Source organism: Galeopterus variegatus, unplaced genomic scaffold (genome assembly GCF_000696425.1).
Source record: "Galeopterus variegatus unplaced genomic scaffold, G_variegatus-3.0.2 Scaffold15106, whole genome shotgun sequence".
Taxonomy (NCBI): Eukaryota; Metazoa; Chordata; class Mammalia; order Dermoptera; family Cynocephalidae; genus Galeopterus; species Galeopterus variegatus.
In genome coordinates, this window is record NW_007741217.1 from 10,972 (window position 1) to 19,022 (window position 8,051).

Below are 8,051 nucleotides of genomic sequence, written 5' to 3' on the forward strand. Positions count from 1 at the left end.
ACGTTGTTTTTCAGATTAACAATTGGACCCTTTGCTTTAATTGAGAGGTTATTTCATCTCAAAACCCTTTTAGCCCATTGTTTGAGAAGGTCATTTTTAGCACACCACTTAAGAATGAGTTTATCCTGTAATTCCCTGCTTTTCAAGCACCCTATAGAACCACCTGGTTAAAAATTCGGACTGCTGGGTCCCACTCCAGATGTTGAGAAAAAGACCAAGGGCAACCCAACACCTTTGATGGACCTCACACCATACTGGGCCAGGATCAAGAGCTGTCATGCCAGATTTTGCTGGCTTGGATCTTGGCTTGCATGCTTTAGAGCTGGGTGGCCTCAGGCAAGCTACTTAAACCTTTGGCCTTTGTTTCCTCGTGTACAAAATAGAGCTAATGATAGTACCTAACTCATCGGATTGTGAGGATTGACTGATTCATATACTGTAATACATATACCATACCAGGGTATGTCAACAAGTTCACAGAAAGATTTGTATTATCTTTCAGTGCTATTTTTCCCTGATCTTGTTGAAGTACACTTGCACACAATATATTTTGTTTATATCATATATTATATATGTAATATATATTGTATGCGTAATAACTTCGTATAGCATACATTATACGAAGTTATACGACGTTTTGCCTGACCTATTGCAGTTGGGTCCTAATTATGTCCATTCATCTACTTGTCTCCTTTCAATCCATTCTTCACACAGGACATTTTTTTAATACGTAATTGTTAAGAACTGAAATTGAATTGTAATTGGAATATTGCTCATAAACATTGCTCAACAACATTGTTTTAAGAATAGAAACAAACTCCTTATCGTGGTCTGTAATATTAGGTTCTGTATGGTCTGGGATCCTGTCTGCTTTTCCAGCCCCATCTCTTTCCACTCTTGTCCTCACTTCCAGTGCTGCAGATGTACTGTATTAACCCTAGTTAATTAAAACTCATCCCACAGGGCAGAACCCATAGATCACTTGGGAGAGTGTGGCGCTGGGAGCACCGAGGCCACAGGTTCAGATCCTGTATAGGGATGACCCGTGCACTCACTGGCTGAGCGCAGTGCGGGTGACACCAAGCCAAGGGTTCCGAACCCCTTACCGGTCACAACACAAACAAAGAAAAGAAAAAACAAAAAAACTCATCCCACAGAAGTTAACTCTATTACTTTTCACTGTGACACCTGGAGTTCACAGGCCCTTTCTATCAAGTTTTCTCTTAAAATATAAACTCGGACTTTCCTACTGGTTGAATTTGATGGCATCCGTTGTGTGGAGACCAAAAATAAACTGTGAAGTGAAAGAATTGAATTTGAACTCTTTCAGTCAATGTATAAGTAATGCTTCCTTAGCATTTGGTACTGGGCCAAGTTTTGTCAGGATGCAGAAGTTCTGGCCATCTCTGGTTTTAAATATTGCACTGTTTTGTTGGGGGAATCTTGCACTGTTTTGTTGCTTTGTATCTGATTTCAAGATGGAGAAACAGGAAGAAGGAAAGTCTAGGTTGTTACCAGGTGGGATTGAATAAGTGGAGTGGCAAAATGCAAAACAGAGAGAAGAGGGGACATGCTGTGTGGGCTGTGATTCCCATTCTCAAGGATTCTTCATTCTCTGCAGGGAGACAAGGCTATCATACACTTTGGCTAATAAAAAATATATCTAATAGGTGGAAAGACTGTCTTCCAGTTGGACAGCGGATGCCTGGGATTCAGTTCATTGCTTTCAAAGTTCCTTTGCAAAAGATAAGCAAAAGTTAATTCAGTATTCTTTCAGAAATCTGAAGTAGCCATGTGGAACACTGGTTCTCAACCCTCTCACCCTCCATTTTCCCTTTTTATAGCCGATACTTTGTAATGCCTCCTTACTGAAATGAAATTCATAGATAGAATATAATCTACTTCCACACATAAATTGAAAGAAAAAAGTCAGTGTAACCCCCTCACTAGAATATAAAAAATAAATTTTTAAAAAGTAATTTGTAACAAAATAATAGTATTTCAACATGTAAATGTTTGAACACGACTGCACTAGAAGACATGAAGAAATAGTTACTTGCACCATGAGTGCAACAACTACAAATGCAGACTGCTCTGGGTGGGTTATATTGACTTAGTACTAGGGGTTTTCATAGTAGTGAACAACTTTCAGTAGACTTGCAAACAAAGCAAAGTACAGTCTTCACTTGGTTGACTAGGTGATTACTATCCTGGAAAATTCTATGCACGTTAAAATTGTGCAGAAACTCCTTTGCGTTTATTTGTGAAATGGAGTTAGGTTCAAGGCTGACATAAATATGAAGTTTTTCTTAACTCCTGTTAATGTTGAGTAGGACAGTCAAAAAGTCATTCTGTATGTGGGACACATTTGTGGGACCGTTCTGAATTTGGCAAGCTGTCTAGCATCTATGACCCTCACCTACTAAATGCCAGTAGGACCCCTTCCCTCCTTTTGTCACAACCACAAAATTGTTCTGCATCAGCAAGATCGATTTGAACATGGAATGATTTGAACATGGAAACTCTGAAGGCTGTGTTTTTGTTTGAACTAGGAAAGGAATAGGTTGGGAAAGCATTTGAAATACATAACTAAAGTGAGAAGAGAAGATGAAGACAAATATTGTCTTCTAGATTCCACATCTTGTTAAAATTGCCCAACATAGCATGGATCAGTATCAGGAAAAACCCATGTTGAGCCTCTTGGGAATTTATTTAGTTTGTGATCCATAGATCAGGCTTCCTTTTTTCACCTGCTGTGTCAACTTTTCTCCATCTCTAGACTTCAGAATTAGTCGTTTTAGAGAGAGAAACACGTGGTTCTCATTTACATCTGCATCCAACAACAGCAAGCATAGTGTTTGACATATAACCAAAACTTAAAAAATCTTTCTTGAATGAATGGATTCCTTACCCACATTTGCAGTTACTGTGAATATTTTCCTATACATCTCCTCTTCTATGCTATTGTCCTAAGTCTTCAAGTTCCTACTCCATGGCCTCTTAAAATTGACTCCTGCGCTTTCAGAAGGGTCCCTGCTCAGACCCTTGCCTGAAAGTCCATCAGCAAGAGGAGAGAAAACAGGGGGACTCTTCACTTTTTTTCTCCCCACAGCCACAAATCATTGCTGCCCGATGTCTTAATTAAAGGCTTCTTCTAGTTCTGTATACATGTTTTTTTCAGTATTGGGATTGTTGAAATTACTATAGAGGCGATTATGAAGATGTATAACTGCTCTCAGTGTAGTTCCTGTACACGTAGTAGAGTTAGGCAGATGAACTATCCGTGTGTGGCAGGGCAATGTGGCATTGGTTTCTTGTGTTTCTTACAGAAGACACCCAAGGAAAAACAGCCTCAATACTTGACAGTCACTTCCCAAGCACACTAGAAGATGAAATAGGATGTCAGTGTCAAATAAATGCTACGGAAAAATACTTAGGAATTCAAAGGAGGGAGAAGTGACTCCAGACAGAGTTAATCAAGGAAGTCCTACCTAAAGGGTTTATGACTTAAATTAGCTATCTAATGTTAATTATTAGTCAAATAGATGGAGATGATAATTGATCCATCAGCTCCATATCTATGCAAGAATCTGCCTGAACAGATGGCGTTGTAAGTAATTTACTGTTCAGAACTTTTACAATATTATGTGGAAGACTCACCATCAAATTGACAAGTCTTCCCAAGTTAATTTATAAATAGAACATGATCTCAATAGGAATTTTCTGAGTTAGGCAGGTTCTAAAACTCATAGAAAAATAAACATAAATGGCCAGGAAAAGTCTGAAAAAGAATAATGGACGTGGAGGGGGGAGTCCTCTAGCCTGACCAGATATTAAACCATATTGAAAGTGTGTTGTTGAAGCACAGGGGATTTTCGGGGCAGTGAAACTACTGTGTGTGATACAAAAAGGAAGGGTGGATACGTGTCATTATAGAAGAGGATACTTCGATAAGATGGTGAAAAAGTTGAATTAAAAGATAATATGAATCCTTCGATGAATTTTTTGAAGACCACCTGTATTGGTCAAAACCCATAGAATATATAAAACGGAGTGAACCATACGCAATATAAACTATGCACTTTGGTTGATAGTGATGTGTCAGAGTTGCTTCATCGATTGTAACAAACGGACCACACTGGGATGCAATGTTCATGGTCCTGGAGGAAAAGTACAGTCTGTCCTTGGGCTGAGTTTTGCTGTGAACCTAACACTGCTCTAAACACTAAAGAATATTAATTTTTAAAAAAAAAGTTATGTTGCTGGCCCTCGAATAGCCAGAGAGATCAATAGAACAGAGTACAAAGTCCAGAAATGAGCCACATATACGAAAGAGTATTTAGCAATAGAAGCCATCCTCCATTCATGTAGACATTTAAGAAATATTTATAAGCACTAGATATGATGGGCAGTCCACTTGGACCTGGAGGTACAGTGGTGAACAAAGTCAGTGTGATTCTTGCCCTCTGGGAATTTACAGTCTGGTTAAGAGACCAACAGGAAATAAGTAAGCATAGAAATAAATTTGTAGAATTGGGCTTATTTTCTTCCTTCTGGTCTTACTGGATGAAAGGATTGTAATATAGCTTCTTCATTCCAGAAGAGTAGAAACTTTCCTTCGAAACCCATTGTATGTTAGCATCACAGGGCTTGAATAAATGTATAATATAACATAGGATTTTAAACACACATTTGCTCTTTCTTATTTCGTTCTCTTTGACAGAGTTTTGAAGAGAAACTTGCTCCAAGAGAACGTTTTTCCCCTTTGGATCGTTTTAACAAAATCCGAGAACAAAATGCAGACCTCGGACTGATAATTCATTTAACATATACTCAACACTATTATAAGCCAGAGGTAAACAGAACTCTTCATTGAAAAGAACTTTCTTCCTTCTAATCCTAAAAATATCCATGGTAATTCAGCAATATTTCAGACGTTATCATCTTGTGCTAATGTTAAGCCCAGACTTCTTTCATGGGTAATAATTTTAATAAGGGAACCAAATGATTTCCTTAATTAAATAATTTAATTGCTGACTTAAATGAGAATGGAGACATGAATTGAGCTATAATGTTTGGCAGTAGGCTGTGGGTGTGCTTAAGAAATTTTATAAGCGTCCACCTTCATTATTTTGAAAATGAAGTAGATTTAGTAAGACTAGTAGTGGCCTGCAAGGAAAGAAAAGAATACCTTGTATGTCTTTAGCACTTATTTTAAGCAGTTGCCTGAGCATGTGTAAGCATCATGGTAAATAAAAAGCACTTGTCCTCTAAGTTTTATGCTTTCTTCTCCTAATATATTTCATATAAGAAGGAAACCTATGTATTCTGCTGGCCCCATGTGGCATATCAGTGGGAAAGAATTACCCTCCTGACCAATTTCATGGCCTTTGGAACAGTAACACCTAATCATTCTTAGCACTTGTATTTGTATAGCAGTTTGCCATTTAAAAAGTACTTTCACATGTATTAATTTAGTTAATCTTCACAATAATCCTATGCTGATGAAATAGCAGCAGTATTCATGTCTCCTATTGGGTACTCATTCTGCACTAAAGTCAGAGGATAGATGATTACAAATAATAAACAGTTTTTGCTGGTTTTGATAAAACTGAGGCTCAAAAAAGGAAGAATTAAAACTTGAATTCATTATCTCTCTTGTCCTTTTTTATTGTGGCAAAATATACAGACCGATATTTATCATTTTAGTCATTCATAAGGGTACCATTCATTAGCATTAAGAACATTCACAATGTTGTGTAACCATCACTACTGTCTATACCCAGGACTTTTTCACCATCCCTAACAAAAGCGCTGTAACCATCAAACAGTCATTCTCCCTTCTCCCTAGGCCCTGGTATCCTCTAGTCTACTTTTGCTCTCTATGAATTTGCCTGTTCTAGGTTCCTCATGGAAGTGCAATCATACGATATTTTCCGTTGTGCATCTAGCATATTTCAGAAGGCGTGGTTCTAAGGTTTATCCAAGTTATGGCATGTATGAAGTATCCCTTTTTATGGATGAATAGTATTCCATTGTGTGCATATAACATATTTTATTTATCCATTCATCTACTGATGGGCACTAGGTTTGTTTCCACCTTTTGGTGACTGTGAATAATGATGCTGTGAACAGTGGTGTACAAATATTTGTTTGAGTCCTTGCTTCCAATGCTTTTAGCTACATAGCTAGGAGTGTAATTGCTAGGTCATATGGTAGTTCTATGTTTGATTTTATGAGAAACTGCCAACCTACCCAGGTTTCGTGAACTGGAAGCATGTACAATTGGCAGACCATCTTTATGAATACAAAATAGAAAATCCAAAGTAGGATTCTTTGGAAGGGGCCTGTGCAAGTGAGGGAAAGACTTTGCTACCTTCCCAATAAATGTGCCTCCTCCCTGGGTTTGTGCTACTTGGAATACACAAACTGGCTGTCTGTTTATTCATTCAACACATACTTATTGAGTACTTACTATGTGGCAGGCTTGTTCTGGACATTTATTATACATGAGCAAACCAAAAAGACCAAGATCTCTGCCTTGTGGAGTTTGCTAAATAGAAAGAAAAAACAAGTATGTAGCTATAGCGTTTAGAGTATCTTAGAAGGTGATAAGAAAACGTGGAGCTGGGTGAGGGGTCAGGGAAAAATGAAATCTGGGTAAGGGAGTAATTAAATCTCCTCCTACATAAAGAGTAATCGAGATACTCTCGATTCTACTTTGCAGCACAGTCGATCACGTTTTATCTTGTTCGAGGGTCTCTCCTTTGGGGTTCACCCCCATCCTCTGTATCAACAGGCGTAGGTGTGGGCAAGCTCACTCCAGGGGCTCCACTAGTAGACTGGGCCATAAGGGAATGAAAATCAATGCAACATTTCTTGAAGGGTGTGGACTGAGAGCACATGAAATACAAGGTGTCTGCAAACTGGGACTAACAGGGTAAGCTTTTAAACGATATGTTAGTTACTTCTTCAGAGAATAGTCTGAGTATGTTTTCAGGTGTAATATCTGTAAATGTAAAGCAATGGGACTGTTTTTAATTTGAAAAAGGTACTCTATTTTCCACATGTTTTCCAGACCTTCTGCGCACCCTTCAGACTTTCTGAAATGTATTTACTACATTGTTTTTCAGATTAACAATTGGATCCTTTGCTTTAATTTAGAGGTTATTTCATCTAAAAACCCTTTAGCCCATTGTTTGAGAAGGTCATTTTTAACACACCACTTAAGAATGAGTTTATCCTGTAATTCCCTGCTTTGCAAGCACCGTATACAACCACTTGGTTAAAAATGCAGACTGCTGGGCCCCACTCCAGATGTTCAGAAAAAGACCACGGGCAACCCAGCACCTTTGATGGATCACACACCATACTGGGCGAAGAGCATGAGCTCTGACGCCAGATTTTGCAGGCTTGAATCCTGGCTTGCATGCTTTAGAGCTGGGTGTCCTCAAGCAAGCTACTTAAACCTTTGGCCTTTGTTTCCTCATGTACAAAATAGGGCTAATGATAGAACCTAACTCATCGGATTGTGAGGATTGACTGATTCATATACTGTAATACATATACCATACCAGGGTATGTCAACAAGTTCACAGAAAGATTTGTATTATCTTTCAGTGCTATCTTTCCCTGATCTTGTTGAAGTACACTTGCACACAATATATTTTGTTTACATCATATATTATATACGTAATGTATATTGTACATATATAATATACATTCATCCTATTGGTCTGTTTCTCTAGAGATCCCTAATACAGGTAGTTCATGTAAAATCCCTTAGCACAGCGGTATTTGCAAATGCTCAATAAGAGTTATGAGGTTGTATTATCATCATCATCACCAGCATCATTTTTACTGAGTTATCAAATTTCAGATCTGAACTACCTCCTAACCCTGCCATGTTATGATTTGTAGCACCGGCACAGGAATATGGAGGGTCTAACTACCTGCAAATGGAGTTCCGTATTACTTTCCTAGGGCTGCTATACCAAAGTGCCACAAACTGCAAAGCTTCAAACAACAGAAATGTGTTGTCTCACAGTTCT

The 8,051-nt window shown here is 38.2% G+C and overlaps 1 long non-coding RNA gene across 2 annotated transcripts in view; it reads left to right on the forward strand.

Annotated features, from left to right (window-relative positions):
* LOC103582158 overlaps positions 1–8,051 on the forward strand; it is a 10,699-nt gene that overhangs the window by 793 nt on the left and 1,855 nt on the right. The window contains exon 1 of one of the 2 annotated variants that reach the window (XR_549730.1): positions 4,733–4,855. The exons of the other annotated variant lie outside the window; for it this stretch is intronic. This is a non-coding gene — a long non-coding RNA (uncharacterized LOC103582158). Of the gene's footprint in view, positions 1–4,732; positions 4,856–8,051 lie in introns of those variants that run through there. 2 annotated transcript variants of the gene reach the window in all.